This window comes from Molossus molossus, unplaced genomic scaffold (genome assembly GCF_014108415.1).
Source record: "Molossus molossus isolate mMolMol1 unplaced genomic scaffold, mMolMol1.p scaffold_m16_p_1, whole genome shotgun sequence".
In the NCBI taxonomy this organism is placed as follows: domain Eukaryota; kingdom Metazoa; phylum Chordata; class Mammalia; order Chiroptera; family Molossidae; genus Molossus; species Molossus molossus.
Genome location: NW_023425344.1, coordinates 47,442,580 through 47,466,073, shown reverse-complemented (window position 1 = coordinate 47,466,073; position 23,494 = coordinate 47,442,580).

Below are 23,494 nucleotides of genomic sequence, written 5' to 3'. Positions count from 1 at the left end.
GGTGAAGCTTTTTTTGTTTGGTATTACCTGAGAACAAACATGATGATATGATCTCCTGAATCCCTCCTAGTCATATGTTTTTATATCTCTACAGTAATTTTTCCAGCTTAATGACAAGCCAAAGAATGCTGTGTACACTTACCCACCCAGCTCTTCTCTTATGTAACTTTTGTCGTATTTTAAGTGATATAATCAATAATGTAGTTGATTTGCTAAAGATTCCATGAAAAAAATAAAAAGCATAGCTAAATGCCCATTCCTAGTAAAGGTAAGTTAGTGACAACAGGTTCATGAAGCACAAGAAGCTGCAAAAATAATATAAACAGTATATATAAAACCATCAAAAATTTAGTACTAAATATTAATAAGGGGCAATGAGAACATAATCAAAAACACTTTATTTGGAATTATAAGGCTAGTTCATTCTAAATGAAGATAAGACATTAATCTGTTTTCCTATGGGGACATTAAATATAGCATATGTATAGTTGAAAACATATGTATAGAGAAAAACACTTTATTACAAATTTTCCTTGTTTAAAAATTTCTTTCAAACTGTACCATCTGTACAGTATAAGCACAGTTTTTCTGCTTCTCTTATGAATAGCAGAACTTTATAAAATTTTTCAAAAGCAATACAATTATTAGTTAATATGCATGTCTCCTTATCATATAGCTATATTAAAATGACAGCTGATGTTATGATGAATTACTCCATAACAACCAACAAGGCAAATGCTGCTTCTTCTAAAGCAATTGACATTTCAATACTTCATGTAGTAAGAAGGTTAAATAAAAACTGTGAATTAGACTAATATATAAGAAATTACCAATATAGAATTAATCTGTTGTAAATAGTTAACTTAAATCCTTCAAGCTTAGCTCAACTTGGGTAGAAGTCTCAATTCAAATGTCTTCATCCAATTCAATTTCAAATGTATGCGTAATCTCTAAGAAGTCATTGAGCTTGCAGTTCAGCCCCTTGATATACACAAATGAAGATAATAATTCCAGATTATATTGTGAGGTTGGTATAGTCTATAAACTAACTATGCCCAATAACATAAAAGAATAATATTTTAACATGACATTTTTATCATAATACTTCATTATGGTACATTTAAATTTAGATAGCGAGTGAGGTACTGTGCTCCTTGGTAAAAGCCACATTATAAATGCAAATCATGTCTATATAATTTATTTTATATAATGTAAACAACATTATTATAAAGACAACATTATTTTAGGAATATTTGGAAAGAATAAAATATTGTCAGTTAAAATAAGACAATTTCTTATAACTTTAAATTTATTTTGTTGTTTTAGTTTACTTGTGCTTTATCTTTGCTTAAGACACTTGTTTTATAATTATATAGACATTAATTATTACCATATGAATTACCATTACTTTTGTTCTATTTTGAAGCACAAATATGTCAAATGTACTTTTAATGTCAAAATGTACTTCCAAATTTTGAAGAATTTAATTTTTTCCAGTATGGAAAATTTTGAATATACAAAAGTAGAGAGATAATTATAAAGAATCTCAAGTAGCTCTCACTCAGCTTCAATAATTATGAAGTCATTTAAACGCTCATTCGTTTCCTTCCTCTTTTACTGTAATACTTAAAGTAAATCATATAATTTATTTATTGTTCAATATATATATGTATAGTTCCATGTTTATCTCTAAAATATTTCTTTAAGCCATTTAATTAATAATATCATTATTACAACTAAAATATGAATGTGTTTCCAATGCCATAAAATTTATAGACAGTATGTAAATACCTTTTAAATGCCAATTAAATTTAAAATTCTAATAGTATAGTAGTTCATATAACTCAAATGAGGTGAAAATAATCATTTTAATAACTATCTTTAGACATCTATATTATAAATGCTGATTTCATGAAGTATATATAAGTTGTATACCAATTCCAGAGATGTTAATGTAAAAGAATATGTTTCTTGAAATTTGAAATATGATTTAAGTATTATAGTTCTCTTTTTCTTTCCCATAAAACATGACATTCTAAGATTATAGAGATAATAATGTTGTTGTAATGAATAAATAAACTATGTGTGCTTCAAGGATGCATCCATTTGTTTAGTATTGTTTAAATAGAATATTTCCCAATATTTGACATTCATTTAGTATATTCATCAAGGTGTCATACAAACAAAAAGTTACCAATATTGTTTCGTCTCTGAAAGACCCAAAGTAATCATTAATTATAGTTCACCGAGACATTCTTGGAGTGTTGAATAATTCATCGGTGAAGAAAGCAGTTAGGTGTCTTCTATGCTTGGTAAAAATACAACAATTTCAACTATGTTTCAACAAATTCTCTCAGAGCATGCAAAGTGCTTCAGTAATGTTCTTGTGACAGATATTGTCAGTCAGCTGACTCAGCACCCACTCCAACCTCTTCCTAGTATGTTTGCATTTCTATAGCTCAGAGACCAGATGGTAGAAATCGTGTAACTCAGTTTACAGATATATTTGAAGTCTCACCTATCAAATTCATCTGAAAAATATTTGGAAAGCAGAAATAGAAGCCTAACTAACATCTGCTGCTTTTGCTATTTCTTCTGGCAATTACATCAGTAATTACATAAATAAGTACAGCATTAGCTTCATTCCCTTCTCCTTTGTCCTTTCCAGCAGCATTTTTAGAGGTCTTAGTGCCCATTCCCTGGCTTTAAGGGCACCATGAGGCAGAGTGTGAGCATTTGTTTTGCTGCTGCATATGGAAGCAGAAGAGACATGGTTCTGAAGCTGGCACCGGTACCAGCCTTTTAGCACAAGGCTTCCTGGTGGCGGCAGAGGGAGCATGCTGCTCTGGCGGCGACTTCCTGGTTCTATCGCTCCCTGGAATTTCTGGAGGCAGTCAAAATCTTGGCAGCTCAGAACTACACTGTGACTTTGGGCATTTTTCTTATAAGATCAGTTTGGAGTGTGTTTCTTCAGTCTATTCATGAATTCAATTATTGTACCCTGACGATAGATCTGCAGTCTGTTTGTTACGAGTTTATGTGTATCTAAAGACTAGCCACATTTGCTGAAGTCAGAGAAGCTGATAAGCATCCTAAATAGGTAGATTTTCCCTGTTATTCTTTGTGGCCTCCTGAATTTAATAAAGTATGAATTAAGGGATAAGAAATATCTGAATAGTATATGGCATATTTATTATATGGCATACACAAGGATAGTGGACATTTAGGTTGTTTCTATCTTACCTGTTGTGAATAATGCTACAAACATCATAATCCTCTTTAAATTGAAAATCTTTAGGAAAAATAGAGTTCTTGAATTAGTTAAAATAACTTTAAATGTTGGATGTCCATGAGAAAAATTAGAAATATGTATATTATAAAGCTGTAGTATTATATTTCCACTTATAAAATAATTGTTTTAGATGGATTTTATATTTTGAATTACTTTAATTTTACTCAAAACCTTTTATGAACTGTAAAAGTATAAAGTGGAACATATTTTATATTAATTTGCCTTAAACAATGTATAATGTTTTATATTGTGATAATGACAATAATTTGTCATATCAAAATTATGTGTTTTAATTATCTTGTTAAGATATACAGCAAATACATTATTAACAATATAAATTATTGTCAGTATTTCCATGAAAACCTTATTTAACCACCTAAAATTAATATAATATCAAAATATTACTATTTTAAAAGCCATAATCTTTTCAACATTAAACATCTATCTCTAGTGTTATACATTACCATCAAAACTGAATCTATATAGAAGCTCAGTTAAAGGTATTTAAACTCATTGTTATGCATGTCCTTGTTTTTATTACTTTTCCTTCAATTCATATTATTAAAGAACTACTGTTACAATATAGTCTAAATAATCACACATTTTAATGGCTGAATAGTGTCATCTTACATGTATCTCAGTTTTACAAACATGCCATGTGTGATTTTATGAGAAGAAGTTTTTTATTTTGTTTTTTTCTTTTTCTTTCTGTTTTGACTTTGGTTCAATTATTCTTTTAACTTACATTTCTGAGAGTGGGATTCCTGGGTCAAAAGATAAGCCTATCTATATGAATAAATCTATGAGTTTCATATTGCCTTTCTGTTATTGAAATGCCTTTAAAACTCACCAAGAGCATAAGAATGCACCAATTTAAGCACAGCATGACACGCATTTAGAGTTATCACTTTCTCTCTTTTAATTCTGTGGACAAAGGAATGGACATAATCATTTGTTAATCTCTTAAAGTATACCTACTTTAGCCAAATACTCTATTCTAATACCTATCATTTTCTTAGCAAGAAAATTTTACTGCATTATGACAGCACGAGCATTTGCATTTAAATGACTTGCTAGCATTAGGATAAATTTAATACAGCAGTGTTTTCATTGCGTGATTGAAAACGCTTACCCTGTAACTGTAGATGTTCTTTACAAAAAAAAATAAGTCAGTACAATAAAACTAATGAAGTCTGCCAAAATTAAATATTGACCAGACATGCCAGTGAACAAACACCTGGAAATATGAACATATGCTGAATAGATCAGCATATTGGGAAAAAAGAAATGCATTGACATTGTTCTATGATTACTAGACAATATTTAACTTTTGTGAAAACATGCAGGGAACTTAGAAAGTTAAATAGTTATAATGGGAAAGGAGCAAAGAAAAATGTTGAAATAATTCTATATAAATGTTTATGAAAATAATTATCCTTCAAACACACTATTATATTTGATCCTATAAAAATCTATAAACATATTAAGAGGACAATAGAATTTTGAGCATTAAGCAGCATGAGGTTTATTAAGAATAGATATGCCATAGAAGCTTAATAGCTTCTTTTGATTCATTGTTAATTACAAAATTAGGGCATGCTGTGAATAGGTTCTATATTCAATATTTGGACTCTAATAAGTATTTTAGATTACTGCTTTTAAAGTACAGTTTACCATTATGACATCTAATACATTACTAGTATAGAGCATGTTTGCAGCTAGATATTGTCATTAACCAACTCTACTCAGTAGAAACTGAGATACAAGTTATGTAATATTTTGTGAGACTAGCCAGGATTTAGTTAGAACAGAAACTAACAACGTTCTAAGTCCATTGTAGAATATTTATTTTGATCACTGCACATCACCAGTGTCAATTTATTCAAATAATTTTACTTAGATCAAAATAATAATTTTTAGGCAAAAATGAATTGAAATTGATAAATGGAAAGTACTTATACCTGAATAGGAATTTATATGTACCATGAGTTATATTCAGAATGCCAAAAACAGTGTAGCAAAAATGATCTGGTTTTGCCTGGCTGGTGTGGCTCAGTGACTGAGTGTTGATCCATGCACCAAGAGGTTGCTGGTTCGATTCCTGGTCAGAGCATATGCCCAGGCTGTGGGCCCGATTCCCAGTGGGGGGCATGCAGGAGGCTGCCAATTGATGTTCCCTCTCATCCATGTTCTGTCTCTCTCTCTTTCTCCCTTCCTCTATTTCTAAAAATCAATAAAGAAAAAAAAAATTTTTTTTTGTTGTTTTGTTTTAATCCTCAATCGAGGATACTTTTTTTCTCATTTTCATCTTCAGACAGAGTGGGAGTGAACGAGAGAGAGAGAGCAAGAGGGAGAGACATTGACATGAGAGAGACACATCGATTGGTTACCTCCTGCATGACCCTAACCAAGGTTGGGGACCGAACTACAACTGAAGTATGTGCCCTTGACCAGAACTGATCCTGTGACTCTTTGGTCCGTGAGTTGATTTTCTACTGCTGAGCCAAACCAGCCAGGGCTGGTTTCTTTATGAAATGAAAGGTATTTGAAAAGAGAAAGAATTAAATCAATACAATAATAATTAAGGGAGAAATGAAACATAATAAAAATCTATTTTAATCTCACCTTGTCAGATAAATTATAAAAAATTAGATAAAATTTAACGGACACCAGAAAAAGAAAATATACTAATCTTAAAGCAAGCTAAATCATTTTATATTTTGTTAATAAAATTGATTTTAGAGAGTCTTAATGTCATTCCAATGCACTGAACATCATCATATTCAAATCTGCTTTAAAGGAAATAAGATTGTTAGTATTACAATCCACATATTTAGGCTTGATAAATTTTATACATTACATTTAAAAGGAGAGGTAGAAACATAGATTCCTTTGATTAAACAAAACGACTTCTACATCAAGTTATTTCACTTTCTTTCTCCCGTCACAATCTATATCACTTTCATTATATGGCCTGAGTTTATATCTCTAAAATTTTTCTTATTTTATTTCTGATTAAATTTATTGGCATTAATAAGATTATATTGGTTTTAATTGCATAGTTCTGTTATACATGATCTATACATTGTATTGTGTGCCCACCACCCAAAGTCAGATCATCTGCGGTCACCATATATATCTGAACCCCTTTACCCTTTACCCCATTCATTTTACACCACTATCTACATAGCACAGCTTACTCCAATGTTAGCTCACTTCTTTCTTATTGTTTCTTGAAACCATCAAGCTTAATCTTTCCTCAGGGTATTTTCAAACATGGTTCCTTCTCTTTCTAATTTTTCTTCAGCCATTTACATGACTCACTGTATTATTTTATTGAAGTCACTTCTAATATGTTTCTGTCTTCTAAAGTTCTTCCCTGAGCACCATTTTTATAATGGCACCTTTACTGCCTGTCACTCTATCCCCATTAGCATTTAGTAACCCATTAATATTTGTTGGATGAGTTTATGAATGAGTTTTTAGTTTTTGAGCTAGAGAGTGAATGTCACAATAGGTGTTTTTCAAGAGTTCCTACAATTAAGACCTCATCATAAAAATAAAGTAGTTACTATTCACACTGAATGTCTACCACATGCTATATACTTTCATATTTAATACTTATAGTCAACTTGCAAGTGATTTTATTGTCTCCATTATACATATGAGCAGGCTAAAGTATGAAAGGGTGAAGTACACAATGGCTTAGCAACACAATACTGGTAAATAAAATAAAACTGGAATTTAAATACAGGCTTACTAGATTGAGAAGCTAATAAACTTTATGCTACTGAGGCTTTTAAAAACTAGACTGGTTTCAAAAGATTCTTAGGTGGAAGCTGATGTGTGAAAGACTGCTCATAAAATCAGGATGGCGCTAAGATTACAGCAAATATAAGGAGAGTCACAATGACATCTCCACAAATTATTTCTCTCTCCCTTCAGAGAAGTGCCTAGGAGCACAATTTAGAGACCAATGAGCTACTTAACAATGCCTCTCAAACATTAGCTATGAAATACTGGTGACACATATTTCCTGTAGGCTTTGCGTAGCTCATCTCATGTTTTTCCAGGATTAGTCCACAAATATAATGTGTCAGGAAATACATCTACCAAATAAGTACTGGGAGAATTTAAAGAGTACCCAAACAACTGGAGCAATTCAATGTATACATGGAATGACAAACTCAAAAATTTAAAAATATATATATTTTCCTAAAATAATTTATTTATATATTCAATACAACCTCCACCAATATGCTATAATTTTTCTATATATAATTTAAAAATAATTTCAAATTATATATAAAAATATAGAGTTAAGTATAGCTTGGTAAATGATGTTGAAATATAAGACAGGTTAGGAGGTCTTACATTACTAATTATAAAACTATTTTAATTAGTGTATTGTTTTGATAAAAGAATAAACAAATGGCCCTGGCCAGGTGGCTTAGTTGATTGGAGTATCATCCCATACACCAGAAGGTTGTGGGTTCATTTCCTGGTCAAGACACATAAATAGGTTGCAGATTTGATTTCCAGTCAGTGCATGTACAGGAGGCAACTGATCAATGTTTCTCTTTCACTCTCTCACACCCTCTAAAATCAATGCAAATATATCCTCAGGTAAGGACTAAAAAACAAACCAAAAGAACAGACAATTGAATCAGCGGAACAGAACAGAAAGCCCAGAAACAAGTCTGAATATTTATGAACATGGTTCATAGGAAAGGTGGCAGTTCAGAGCAGTGGTCTTTTTACTTAATGGTGCCAGGTGAAAAGACATAGAAACAACTTGACCTTATTTTATTATGGTATTCACAAGTGAGTTCAGGTCGAATACTGATCTAAGTGCATGTAGCAAAAATAGTAATACTTTGAGAAGATTACATAGGATGATAACATGACTATCTGTTGAAGAAAATAATTTAAAAAAAAAATAAGAGTAAAGGCACAAAACAGAAATAAAACTCTTTATAAATTGTTAGATCTTAGAATTTAAACTAAATCTCCTTCCACCAATTACATCATATGAAAACAAAACAAAACAAAATTGTCAACACAAACAAATAGCAGAGCTCTTACAAATGCCAACAGATATATATGTGGCCCCACAAGAGACATATATATGTGCAGACCCACAAAAAATATACATATAGTGTCCCCAAAATGTGTATACAACTGTGAATAATTATAAAGCCAGTGTTTATTAAAACACATTTCATTTTTGCCCAGCCAGTATGGCTCAGTGATTGAGTGTCGACCCTTGCACCAAGAAGTCTCCAGTTCGATTCCCGGTCATGGCATATGCCCAGGTTGTGGGCTCAAGGTTGTGGGCTCAATCCCCAGTGGGAGGCATGCAGGAGGTGGACAATTGATGCTCTCTCTCATGGATGTTTCTGTCTCTCTGTCTCTCAAATCAATTAGGAAAAATGTTAAAAATAAAATAAAATACATTTCATTTTCAAAATGTAATAGAATCTACAAATACCCTGTACACATATATATATATATATTCTCCACAAGAGGAGTGATGCTAACCAGAACCATAATAAAAGATATTCTAAAAGAATGCCTCAAATGAATTTAGCTTAACATATAATTTACCTAGTAGGTAAAGCAAAATCCAATAACCTTTATAGTAACATAATATGCATCCCTCAAGAGAATAAATTTACAATATTTAGCATCCAATCATGTACAGTCACTTTGAAAGATAGTTTGTTGGTTTCTTAGAAAACTAAACATATTTTTAGAATATGATGAAACAATCACTCTCTTGGCATATACCCAAAGGAGTTGAAAATTTATGTCCACACAAAACCTGAACACAGATGTTTATGGCAACTTTATTTATAATTGCCAAATCTTGAAAGCAATCAGAAGTCATTCAGTCGGTGAATAGATTAACAAACTGTGGTACATTCAGACAATGGAATAGTATTCAGTGCTAAAAAGAAATGAGCTATCAAGCCATAAAATGCCATGGAGGAAACTTAAATTCATATTACGAAGTGAAAGAACCCAATCTGAAAAGGCTACATACTGTATGATTTCAACTATATGACATTTGGAAAAAAGCAAAATTATGGAGAAATTCAAAAGACCAGTTGTTGACAGAGGTTGAGGGAATTGGAGGGAGATGAATGGTAGAGTGCAGAGAGTTTTAGGGCAGTAAAATACTCTGTATGATACCATATGTAGATACATGTCATTACACTTTTATCCATACCCATGGAATGTACACCACCAAGAATGAACTCTAATAGAAACTCTGAGCTTTGAGTGATTATGATGTACAACAAATGTCCCAGTCTGGTGGGGGAATAGTAATAATGGTGGGGGCTATACATGAGAATACAGAAAAACCTATGTACCTTCCCTTCAATTTTGCAATGAATCAAAAATTCTCTATGAAATAAAGTCTTAATTTAAAAACACCATATTGAATTTGAAATTTTCACTTGATGAGATAACAATTGACTAGACATGGAAAAAGAAAGGATTACTAAACATGAAAAATAGCAATAAGAACTATTCAAAATGAAAGATACAGAAAGAAAAGAGAATGAACATAGCATAAATAGCCTTGAGATAGAAATTCTATTATATATGGTGCATTCAGAGAAATTTAGGGCAGCAAATTAGAGTAAAAAAAAGAATTGAGAGAGATCAGGAAGAGCTTTTTAAAAATTGAATAAATGACATTTAAATGCATTAAATTTTATAAATAGTATAAATTCACTGATCTAAGACTCTCAACCATTCTCAGGCAGATGAACACAAAGAGAACCGCATGAAAGCAAGTTTGTAAAATATTGCTGAAAACCACCAATAAAGAGAAAGTCTTCAAAATTGCCAGGTGAGAGTGGGCCAGGGGAACGTGTACAGAAAAGCAAATTAAAAACAAACACACAAAACTTTGTGCTTTTCACACACAGTACAAGCTAAAAGGCAATAGACCAACTTTAAACTGTTAAATTAAGATAAAAACTGTCAAACCGAAATATAAACTCAGCAAAAAAAAATTTAAGATAAAAGAGCGCATACGTATATATATAAGCAAATAAAATATGAGATAACTTATTGCCAGCAAGCACTACAAGTAATATTAAAGGCAATTTTTCATGCAGGAAGAAGATAGCAGGTGGAAACGTGGATCTGCACAGCAAATTAAAGAACAATGGAATGAGAAATATGTGCACAAATGAGACATTTCTATTTTGTAAAAAATGTCTTGATTGTAGTGCGATGTTTGTAATCTATGCAGAAGAACAGAATTGACAGTAGTGGGTGGGAGAGAACAGAGTGTGGTTCAGTGTGCACACGCTGATGAATCTGTTAGATTACACTGGAAATCATATGACGGTAGACAGTGATAATAGAAAGATGCATTTTTAAACTATAGAGCGTCTATTAAAAACAGATCAAAAGAGTATAGCTAAATAAGCTAACTGAAAAATTGGAATGCTGGAAGTACTCAACTCAAAAGAAGGCAGGCAAAGAGAAAAATAAGAACCACCAAGAACAAATGTGACAAAATAGTACTGTGAAGGTTTAAACCCAATCAAATAACTGCATTATATAAAAATTTTCTAAACACTCCAATTAAAAGAGAAACCTTAATGGACTGAATTAATAGCAAGAAAAAACTGAATGTTGTCTATAGAAAAGCTACTTTATATAATAAGAAAAAGGGAGGTTAAAAAAATGGGGAAAGATATACTATGCAAACACTACCCAAATGGCTGGAATGACTATATTAGTAAAAGGGACAGTTTATCAAGAAGAAATAGCAGTCCTCATCATACACACCTACCAAATAACAAAGCCAAAACTGAGGTAACTGAAAAGAGAAACAGAGAAGTTGACAAGTATGTTGGCAATTTCAATACTTTTCTCTGTTAACCATAGAAAAGGAGTGAGAAAATGAATAAAATACAGAAGATGTAAACTGGATATACATAACCTTTTTTTCAAAGTTCAAGTGGAGCACTCCAAATTCAAATAGATGATTTGTCACACCAATAACTGTTTCAATATATTTTAAATGGATGAAGTAGTATAAAATATTTTCTCTTAATAAGTGGAATAAAATTATAAAACCCAGAAATTAATAAAGTAATTTTAAAACACATTTTGATTAATATATGATTAAAAATGCAGAAGAGATTTTAGAAAATATTTTGTATTAAATAAAAATTAAAACAACATATCTAATTTTTTCATGTTGTTGCTGTTAAAGCAGTACGTAAAGGGAATATTAGAGTTAAATATATTTATATTAGAAAAGAAAAAATGAGCTACCAACTATTACTACACACCAATTAAAATATTGAAATTAAAATTTTAGAAATTGTCCAGCCGGTGTGGCTCAGTGGTGAGCGTTGACCCATGCACCAAGAGGTTGCTGGCACCATTTCCGGTCAGGGCACATGCCCAGGTTGTGGGCCAAATCCCCAGTGGGGGGCATGCAGGAGGTGGCCAATCGATGTTCTCTCTCATTTATGTTTCTATCTCTCTCTCCCTACTCTTTTTCTAAAAATTAATAAGAAAAAATTATTAAGACATTAATAAACTTTTAGAAATTGAAAATACTAATTTTGATGAGATTGTGGAGTTACGGGACATCTAATGTATTGCTGGTGGAAAAGTAAAATTGTATAACAATTTTGACCACAGTTTGAGTTTCTAATAATTCAAAAATATATAAAAGTACCATGAACCAACAATTTCAATCCTATGCATTTATCAAATTAAAGTAGGTTTACAGTTGTAAGTACACAAAACAATTTATACTTGTATTATTATTTATTAATTATTGTAATACTTTCCATATGAAGAACTGTAAACCTACTTTTGCCCCACCCTGTATTTATCTTCTTCCTTGTTAATAATGAACATTAACTTAGACACAGATAGACTTCTAGAAAATTTTAGAAAAAAATTATTAAATGAATCGAGAAAATGTCACGATTCATCTTTCCTGGCATGCAGTTTTAACTTGTCAGCAGTAAGACCGACGTAGAGAGTAGTTTTCATGCTTCTGTTACAGTGATGATTTGAATACTGATTGTGGATTTGACTGCAGATGTTAGAAGCAAACCATCTCTAACAGATGTATAATCTGATTAAATATGCAATGCAATGATATTGTCAAAACCTATTAATCACCCTTTCAGGACACATCAGTATAGGCTTTACTGACAGCTGTGAGGATTGGAATGTCTCTGCAGTTGCAGGTTGCTCATCTGTACCACCCAATGGAACTTAAAGGGAAAACTAACTACAATAGGCGAGTGCAGTGTAGTTGAAATGTTGGATGGTATTTTTTTCCCTCATTAGAGAGAAAAGATACATAGTTTTTCCCTCTAATAATGTTTATGCTATTTACATTTATTTGCTTCTTAACCCCAAATGGCAGAATTGCTTTCTGTCAAGCTGGGACTAATTCAGAAATGCAGATACAGAGCTGAACCTCCAGCATGCATATATTAGATGCAGTCCCATGACTGATGATTGTACAATACGTGTTCACAGATGAATGGTAGCAAAGCCTTTTTCCCCACTGAGAATGCTAACAAGTATTGATTTCTCGGCCACTGACACACACAGGTGTTGCAATTTATTTTGGAAAGGGTAGCACCTTAATTTTATGATCACCAGCCCCTAGATCTTATTTTTGTCCTTGATTCACCCTTACAGTTTGAGATTCCTGGCAGTATTAATGATCTTTTGTAAACCAAACAACTGTCTGCCAATATGTATTCCAAATGTTCTCATACTGAATTATTCCGAGTTCCAAAATTTTTATCCCATAGTCTGTTACAAATAGATACATCAATTATAATCAAAGTTTACTCTTTCCAATGCTCTCATACTCATTTAAGAGAAACAATGCATTATAAATGACCCACATTTTCAGAGTGGGCTGCTCAAGTGCTATGAGATGAAGAAATGTGGCATTTTTCTGATCTAGCTAGAAAAATTAGGGAAAGAAGGAACAAAAAATGTACTTCAATTCTCAAACCATTCATTAAAACCTGAATTGACCAGTTGTATTTTAAGAGGATAGGAAGTAAGAGCAGGAAAAGTAGCAGAGGTAGTAGGGTCCATCCCTTCCAGGTCTCTCAAGGGAAGAAGCTCTTACTTCCCACCATCCTTCCTTAAGATACATGTTACTATCATAAATATGGTTTTGCAAAATTTCCTGTATCAAGATTTGATTATGGTGGATCTCTCCCAAAAGTGTTTTTCTTATGCAGAAATCTACAACTTTAAATTAGAACTAAAACTGACTTCCTGAGTTGTAATATATGTATCATAGCAACCACACCCCACTGACCTATACTCAGGATCATAATTTTGTTTCCCCCCAACTGCTGATAAGAGAAGAGTCTTGTACTTCACAGATTTATATCCTTCAAAGACTGTTATTGTGGAAACAGTGATTATGATTAACTCTTAGAAATTAACTCTTAGAAATGAGCCTTTCATCACGACTATCCATGATTTACTTGCTTAAGGAAATGTTTTTGTAAAATGTAAACTAAATTTCTGTGGTAAGTTCAGCAAGAATATAGAAAAAGTTGCAAATTTGAAGGATTTGAGATTGAGAACAAATTCATCAACAATTTTATTTTTCTTAATCCCTGAGTCAAGATAATTAAAGTGACAAACTATAATCACTTAATAGAAAGGTCAAGAATAAGTCTGTTCCCAATATTTTTACAATATATTGCTTTTTGAAAAATTTAGCCAATAGTAATGTTTAGATCTTCAACTGCATGTATTAATCTAGGCATCGAAATAAATCCTTGGATTACTGAATTTGAGTTTTAAAGTCACTTTATACAATAAATATTGCAAATAAGCCCAGAGTAATTAAGTACTAAATTTTTTAAACAATAAAAGAAATGCACTTGATTTTTCTTTACTATTTACTTTGTTTCAAACCCCATCATCAGAAAAAATTAATATAGAATCTGCTAGTACAAAAGTTATATATGTAAAACAGGATGAAGGTGTGAGGACAGACACTAGGGGGCAGCACAAGAGGTTTATTGGTAAGCGTGAATAGTCCCACAGACTCTCGCATATGGTCACGCATACGTGAGCACAGACACTAGGGGGTAGCGTGCAAAGGACTTTGCCAGTAAGCATGTATAACCTTGCTGGTAAGTCCTGGTAGTGGACTTGCACTCGTGGACAACCTTTCTCTTGCCCTACATAGGGGACACCTTGTGAGGGTCCAGGTCAAAAGGCACTGGACACCTTCATTTTCTCTTTGTCTTTTTCAGATGGAGAACTCCTAATCTGCCACCAAGGTTAACTCACTCACTCCCCCACCCCCCAAGATTGTATAATGAGGAACTGGGAATTGTTTGATCCACAAACTCAGAAGGAGTTTTGTACTTGGGCTTGACCTCAGTATAAACTTACAGATGAAGAGGCATGGCCCCCAAAGGGAAGTATCAACTATAATACCATCTTACAATTAGATCTTTTCTGCAGGAGGGAAGAAAAATGGTCTGAGGTCTTCCCTCTTTGGTTCAGGCCTTCTTTGCTTTAAGGGATAATTAGAAATTGTGTCAGTGATATAAAATTGACCCCTCACTTTTAGCAGCTCTAACCCAAAGTGGTATGAGAAAACTAGAAACCCCTCAAGAGGCAGTAGAATCTAATGACCCATTGAATGCACCTAAAACATATTGCTCCCCTAATCTGGCCCCCCCAGGAAGACCAATCCTGCTTCGGCATAAGGGGACTTAACTAACTCTACCCTCAGCAACTCTCTGCTCCCTCAGACAATGGCGCAGGGAGAACTTGGACCCACTGTGGTCCAGGTACCATTTTCCCTGCAAGATTTAAAACAAATTAAGACAAATCTAGGAAGATTTTCAGATGACCTTGAGAAATACATAGAGGTTTTTCAGGGGCGAACACAAATATTTCAAATATCATGGAAGGGTGTAAAGCTTCTCCTGAGTCAGACACTCTGAGGATTAGAGAAACAATGAGTCATAGAGGCAGCCCAACAGTTTGGGGATAAATACTTAGCAAATGTCAGTGGAATCGCTGCTGATCAGATTGAATGTTATGGCACTGGCCAACAAACTGTACCCTGGGAAGACTCCAAATGGGATCCTAATGATGAAGTAGGAGATGGGAATAGGAGGCATTTCCAGACTTGTGTGATCCAGGGATTAAAGAGATGCTGTTCCAAGCCCCTTAACTACTCTAAGTCATCAGCTATAACCAAGGGCAGGAGGAGAATCCCTCAGCCTTTATGGACAGACTCAGGGAGGCATTGACGAAATACACCTCCATGTACCCAGATTCTCTTGAGGGCCAACTCATTTAAAAAAACAAATTTATAACTCAATCGGTCCCAGGCATTAGGAGGAAACTACAGAAATTGGCAATTGGTCCTGAGAACACCTTAGATAACCTCCTAATAGTAGCCACTTCAGTGTTTTATGATTAGGATCAGGAGGAGACTGAGGAGAGGAAGGCAAAAGGCAGGGAAAAGGCTGTGGCCCTGGCTGCAGTGCCCCAAAATGTTAATGCCCTTGCCAGAGACCCCAAGCTCATGGCTCTCCCACAGTTACCTGCTACAACTGGGGACAACAAGAGTATGTCCCAAAGAACTGACCGTGGTCAAACAGAAAGCCACCCCCTAGGCTTTGTTAAGTCTGCAAGGGGAACCACTGCAAGTTGGACTGTCCAAAGGGGCACAGGCCCATGGGCAGATCCATCACCTCAGATAGTCCAACAGCAGGACCTATGGGCCCTGGGCTTTCCTACCCAGCTCCAATAAGGACTGTCATCTGCACTCAGGAGCCCCGACCAACCCTGACTGTCAAGGGCGAGGAAATTAACTTCCTCCTGGACACTGGAGCCACCTTCTCTGTTATCTTCTCCAACCCTGCCTACTCTCGTCCAATAGCATGACCGTTGGTGGCGTGTCTGTTACGCCTGTTACTAGGCGTTTCTCATAGCCTATGAGCTGCCATTGGGATGACTTGTTTTTCTCACGTGCCTTCTTGATTATGTCAGAAAGTGCAACTCCCCTATCAGGGCGAGACATCTTAGCCCATTTTAACACCACCATATACATGGCGCCAGAACAAGGGCTTTGCTTACCACTAATAGAGACTGAGATTGACCCCAAATTATGGGCCACCCAAGGGGGAATTGGCAGAGCAGTCGGGGAAACCCCTGCTTGGATACATCTCAGGGACTCATCTTCTTTTCCACATTAAAAACAGTATCCTCTCAAGCCAGAGGCAAGAAGGGGACTGCAAGCTGTCATAGATGACCGGAAGGCTCAGAGCCTGGTAAAACCTTGCAACAGCCTGTGCAACTCACTTATTTTGGGTGTCCAGAAGCCCAATGGTGAATGGAGGCTTGTCCAAGACCTCTGACGCATAATGAGTCAGTTATTCCTATATCCCATAGTACTTAATCTTTATACCCTGTAGGCCCAGATTCTAGAGGATATTTAATGGTTTATGGTCTTCTACCTTAAGGATACCTTCTTTTGCATACCTTTTCACCCAGACTCACAGTATCCTTTTGCATTTGAAGATGGCTCAGACCAATCTACTCAACCGACTTGGACTGTTTTACCTCAGGGCTTTAGAGACAGTCCCCACCTGTTTAGTCAGGCCTTAGCTCAAGATCTATGTCAATCCGAGCACCCACAAGCTAAGGTCTTACAAGTGGATGACCTTCTTCTATGTGCTCCTTCAGAGGTATCACTAGCAGGTACCAGAGCCTTACTCAATTTTCTGGCAAAAAGAGGGTACAAGATCTCAAAGACCAAGGCACAACTTTGTCAGACCGCTATGACATATCTGGTTTTGAGATTGACAAAAGGGAGAAGATAGGGTTAATCCTATTTCTACCTTTCCCCTGCTCCAAACTATAGAACAATTGAGAAGTTTTCTGAGCATAACAGGGTTTTGTAGATTATGTATTCCAAGTTATGGGGAGATAGCTTGCCCTCAACATCAAATGATCAAGGAAGCCCAGAAGGAAAATTTAACTTTGCTTGAGTGGGAACCAACAGCCACGTTGGCTTTGGGAAATCTCAAACAGGCCCTCCTCCAGGCTCCAGCCCTGAGCCTTCCCACAGGCCAGGATTTTAATTTATATGTAACTGAAAGAGGGCTTTGGGAGTTTTGACCCATCCCCAAGGCCCTATGCAACAACCTGTAGGCTACTTGAGTAAGGAAATTGAACATCACAGATAAAGGCTGGTCAGCATGTCTTCGAGAGTAGCAGCAGTAGCATTGCTGATACCAGAAGCCACCAAATTAACCTTAGGAAGAGATTTAACCATTTATACTCCCCATCATGCCTCTAATGTAGTGACCCCTTAAGGAGGACTTTAGCTCTCAGATAGCCACCTTCTGAGATATCAAGCTCTTTTACTGGAAGGACCAGCTACTAAAATAAAGGCTTGCCCCACTCTATTTGGACTCTGTCTTTTGCCTTTACTTGTATGCTTTGTTTCTGTTAGATTAGAAGTGATTAAGCTGCCAATGGTCCTGGAAATGAAACCCCGAATGACAGCTCTCACCTTCCATGGTCCCTTAGATCGTCCACCTCCGCTGGAGCCCTAACAAGCGCAAGTCCAACCCATTTCAGCTTGAAGCAGCCAGAGAGGCCATTGCTCACGTTCCCAATAGCACTTGGGGTCTCCAAATCAGAGGGGAGAATGAGGAGTTAGAGGCAGGTTAGGTAGTGAGGGACAGGACCATGGGAAGGGAAGACTGAGACACGGGGGATGTTTGAGATGACTTGGAGCTCAGCACACAGGCAGGCCACACAGTACACAGTATATCTGGAGGTTTATTTGGACTCTACATCCCTCAAAAATAAAAACAAAATTAACATGAGAGATTGTGCCTGCCAGGCCAGAAATTCCTAGCCCCATTTATAAAAATGCAAATTAGAAGCTCCTGGAATTATATAACAACAACAAAAAAACCCAGACAGGCTGGTTTCAAGCAAGGCAACAGGATCACTGAATGAGTTTGGCGGCCAAACCACAGAGTGCGTTCCTATTGCAGAAAGCCAGGTCACCTTCAAAAGGATTATAGGAAACCAAAATTGGACTTAGAAAAGAAACCAAAAGTATGCATAAGGTTGTTCCAAGGGTGTTTCCCCTCCTCCTCACTAATAGTCTGAGAGAAGTTGAAATTATTATAAAATGGGAAGCTACTAAGGCCCCTATAGAGGACCTAGGGCTAAACCCAGTCAGACGTGAAACACAGGCTTTAAAATATATGGATGTTGCTAGGGCAGAATTCCTTGAAAGGACCAATCAGAGGTTAGCAAGATATGTATCTACCCCTAGACAACAGAGCCCCATGGGAAACCCACCTGGGTCCCCTCCCCACTGCAGGAAGTCTGTCTGTCTATCTTTCAAATAAATTGTCTTTTGCTTACCCTTGGTCTGTGAACTTGCTCTTTGATTTTGCGAGACAATGAACCCGAACAGCGCCTCTTGGTTTTAGAGGGTCCTCAAAAATTAAGAATCGTTACCATGTAATCCAGCAACCACTCTTCTGAGAATTTATACAAAAAATGTGAAGACATTTATTTGCAAAGATATATGTACCTCATTGTTCATTGAAACATTATTCACGACGGCCAAGACATGGAAACATCTGAAGAGTCCTTCAACAGAGATTGAATAAAGAAGATGTACATACATACAATAGAATACTACTCAGCCATAAGAAAAGATAAAATATTACAATGTGCAACAACATAGATGGACCTTGAGAAAATCATGCTAAGAGAAATAAGACAGAAAAAGTTAAGAACCATATGATTTCACTCATATGTGGGACATAAAACTGAAAGTAACAAATGAACAAATAAGAAAAACTTATAGACCCTGACAATTGTATGATGGTACCAGAGGGAGGGGCTGGTGGTACATGAGATGACTCTAACCAACAGAGCCACTCAGTCAGGGCTGGGCTGATATTTTTAATTTGTAAGATCAGTTATTGTCTGAATTTTCTATTATTAAGACACTCTATTTTTAAAACCATTTAAATTTTTTCTTCTACTTCTTGTATTCTCTATATTTTTCTATAGGTACATTTTTACGTTTGTTTTATTCATCTTCCCTGTTAGAGTTTTATGCAAACATGTTTGTTCTTGGCTGTTCATTAGCTCATAAGACATTGCATTTTTGTGTTTTCAGAGGAGCGTTGATGCCTCTGCTGGACTTACTTAGCACCATACATTCCCATTTTACTAGCATCTAGTATCTGTAGGCCCTTTTGTCTTGGCTTTGTCAGTTTGAACTAAAAGAATAATTCCAACATTCACTGCATGTGAAACTGAAAATAAGCCTAGCTCCCAACATTTTTTAAACTTTATTTTATTGTTTATACTATTAAGATGTCCCCATTTCTCTCACTCCTTTGCCCACCTCTCCTCCACTCCTTGTGCCCCCTCCCTCTGGCCATTACCACACTGTTGTCTGAGTCTATGGGTTACGCATATATATTCTTCGGCTAATTCCTTCACCTTTTTACTCTCTGAAGACAAATAAATAATACTGGTAAAACTGGATACCCACATGCAAAAGAATAAAACTAAAATCTTACCTTATACCATATACAAAAATTAACTAAAAATGAAGCAAAGAACAAAACATAAGAGCTAAAACTATAAAACTCTTGAAGAAAACATATGGAAAAATCTTTATTACAGACATAAAGAAACAAAATCTTTATTGGATTTGGCAATGATTTTTTTAGCTATGACATCAAAAGCACAAGGAACAAAAGAAAAATAGGTTAATTGAATTTTACATGAATAAAAAAAAAAATTATGCACCAAAGGACACTACCCATAGAGTGAAAAGGCAGCCCACAGAATGGGAGAAAATATTTGCAAATTATATACCTAGTATAGATTTACACTCAGACTATACAAAGAACTCTTACAACTCAACAACAACAACAGAACAATACAATTTAAAAATGGGCAAAGGGTTTGAATAGATATTTTTCCACAGAAGATATATTAATGGCCAATGGACACATAAAAAGATGCTCAACATTACTAATCTTTGAGAATCAAAACTATACCAAGATATTAATTCATGCTCATGTGGATGACTCTTATTCAGACACAATAAATGTTAGTTAAAATGTGAGAAAATTGACAAAGTTGTACATTGATGGTAGGAATATAAAATGGTGCCGTTGCTCTGAAAAATGGCATGGTGGTTTCTCAAAGTAATTAAATATAGAATTACCATATGACCTAGCAATTCTACTTATAGGTATATAAGCAAAAGAATCTAAAACAGGAACACAAATAGATATTTGTAACCAATGTGTATAGCAGTTTTATTCACAGTAACCAAATCATGGAAACACCCCAAGTGCCCATTGACAGAAGAAAGGATTAAAAAATGTGGTATTGTTGTGGCAGAAATTCGGTCGGCAAGAAGAGACAGACTGCACGCACTTGGAGGATTAGAAAAGGACTGTTTAATGCACACTGGTGCTGTCCCAGCAGGTCACCTCCAAAGGCTGAGCCCCAAGCTCAAGTTCCAGTCACCTTTTATACATGATAAGCCTCCGGGTATCTGGGGCTTTCTAGTTCCACTGCAGTTTAGGGGTTGTAGGATGTAAGGGAACTACAAAAGTCAGGGGCGGGGTCTCTGTACTGCCTAAGGGGCTGCACCTGGCTTGCCTTCTCAGTATAAGCCTACAAAGAAATAATCGGCCTTAAGAATAAAATTCTGATACAAGGTATGGATGAACTTTGAAAACACTATGCTAAGTGAAATCAGGCAGGTTCCAAGGAAAAAATATTGTTTCTACTTGTATGGGCTACCTACAGTAGTGAAATTAAGAGACAGCGTTAGAATAGTGGTTACCATGGGGTATGAAAAGTTATTATTTAATGAGTACAGAATTTCAGTTTGAGAAGATAAAAATGTTCTGGAAATGGATAGTGGTGATGGTAGCACAACAATGTCAATGTACTTAATGCCATTCAATTACATACTTAAAAATGGTTCAAGTGGTAAATTTCATGTTAGGCATATTTTACCACGATAAAAATGCAAACTATATTACTATAAATACTTCCATTTTAAAAAAATAGAGACTAATGTGACAACTTTCATTCCAAACAGATCAGTCTTGATAAGTACAAGGTCAATTAAAGGCAGTTAGTCATTTAGAAAATAAATATTTTAATAAAAAGTTATTGTGGAGGTGGACATGAATATCCAGAAGTTTCACAGATGTGATTCAGTTTATATTTTTTAATCTTTTTGAAAAAGTAATAATTATACCAGTATAATTCTTCTTCTATAGAGCCAGGTGTTCTGTGTGTCAGGACTGCTAAGGACTGGGGCGAGGCCATCTTGTGATTTATCCCTAATGTGGAATCAGAGGAGACATGCAATATGAGATACTGTAAGTATCCAGGCATCAAACTTAGAGACAAGAATGATGCAGACATTCTGTGCAGGAAACATTGAACTCATCATGCTTTGGGTGTCTAAACCCTGCACATTCCAAATGAACTGACTTTTGACTGGCTTTTGGGAGATAATCTCTAAGCTTTTAAAGTATCTTACCTGCTAATGGAAATTTGTAAACTGAGTTCCTTTGACTACACAAGAGAGTTTAAGCTAAATGAATTATAGTGGGGGCCTCTAGCCATGAGGTATCAACTTGATCAGTTTCGAGGGGGCTGGAGACTGAGAAACTCAGCTCAAGTCCCATGAGTACTTCACATCTATGCAACCAACCCCCAATGAAATTCCTTGACACCGAATCTCAGGTGAGCTTCACTGGTTGGCAATACTCCATTCTTACATATAGTCACACATCACTGCTGGGAGAACTAAGTGCTATACGTGCAACTGCACTGAGAGAGGAAAACTGCAAGCTTGTGTCCTGCCTCTCATGGATTCAGCTCTCTGCATCTTTTTACTTTGCTTATTTGAATCTATAATAAGCCATAACCATAACAGCTTTTGTGAATTCTATGAGTTCCCCTGAATCACAGAACTTGACAGCGGTATTAGGACCAGTAATAACACAGTCTAAGAAAAGCATCATTCAAAGGGAATCACACAAACGGGCCAAATATTTGTTTAAAACAATGGGGAGGCAGCAAGGCAATGCAAGTAAGTTAAAAACAAAACCACACAGCACAGTAGAATGCTCATTCTGGAGCAACATCTACAGGTACTATTTATAGTGTACCTAAGTTCTGCCCTGTGGGTAGGGAGGACCTGATGTAACTAAAGTTAAGATTTAAAAACAAAATCAAGTTTATTCTGGATCATGAATATGAGAACTGAGCTTCCCATGTGTCTGGCTTAATGGATAAATAGGGATCTTAACTCCGGCTGCCTCGGCTCTGATTCGAGTTTCTTCAATTACTGCCTGGATATCCCATGGCAAATTAGCCTCTCCGTCTCAATATGTCAACTTCCCACATGTACAGTAGTGATACCAATCATGCCAGCTCTATAATTTATAAGCATTATATAAGTTAATACATGTAAAATGCTTAACCAAGGCCTAGTAAGGGTTCAATAAATGATTTTTATAACCACCCTAGAAGGCAATTTAAGAAAAATAAATTATTGTTTTTGTCTAAAAAAAAATCTTATAAAGAAATGTTCACGCTTAAGTTATTCAATCATAGAAAATGTTCTAAATATAACAACTTCTGACATTTTATTTTGCATCTGTGAAGAATTATTGCTAATTATTTTAAAAGCATTACTTTATAATTCATGGTAAACATTATCTCAGGACTTTCTTAGCCCTTTATTCACAAATATGAATGACTGAGTAGTCCATACTTATTTTATAAAATAGTTCCTTCCAAAGTCTATTTATACCATGAAAAGATAAATCTGCATTTGTAAAATGTTGGATGAGTTTCTTTCTCCCATTTCACAAGTATGTAGTGATTTAAGGTACTCTCATCCATGGTCTCCACAGTCTGGATTAGGAAAGAAAAGAGAAAAAAAAAAAAGAAATTCTGCACCAGTTTTGAGATTGTGTTATTAAAAAATGACTGAATACGGGAAGAAATGGAGGAATGCCTCTGTCACCATCTGCCGCTTCCAAGGCTCAGAGGGCCCAATTCCAACTGAGGACACCAGTCTTGGTGAAGCTGATATGG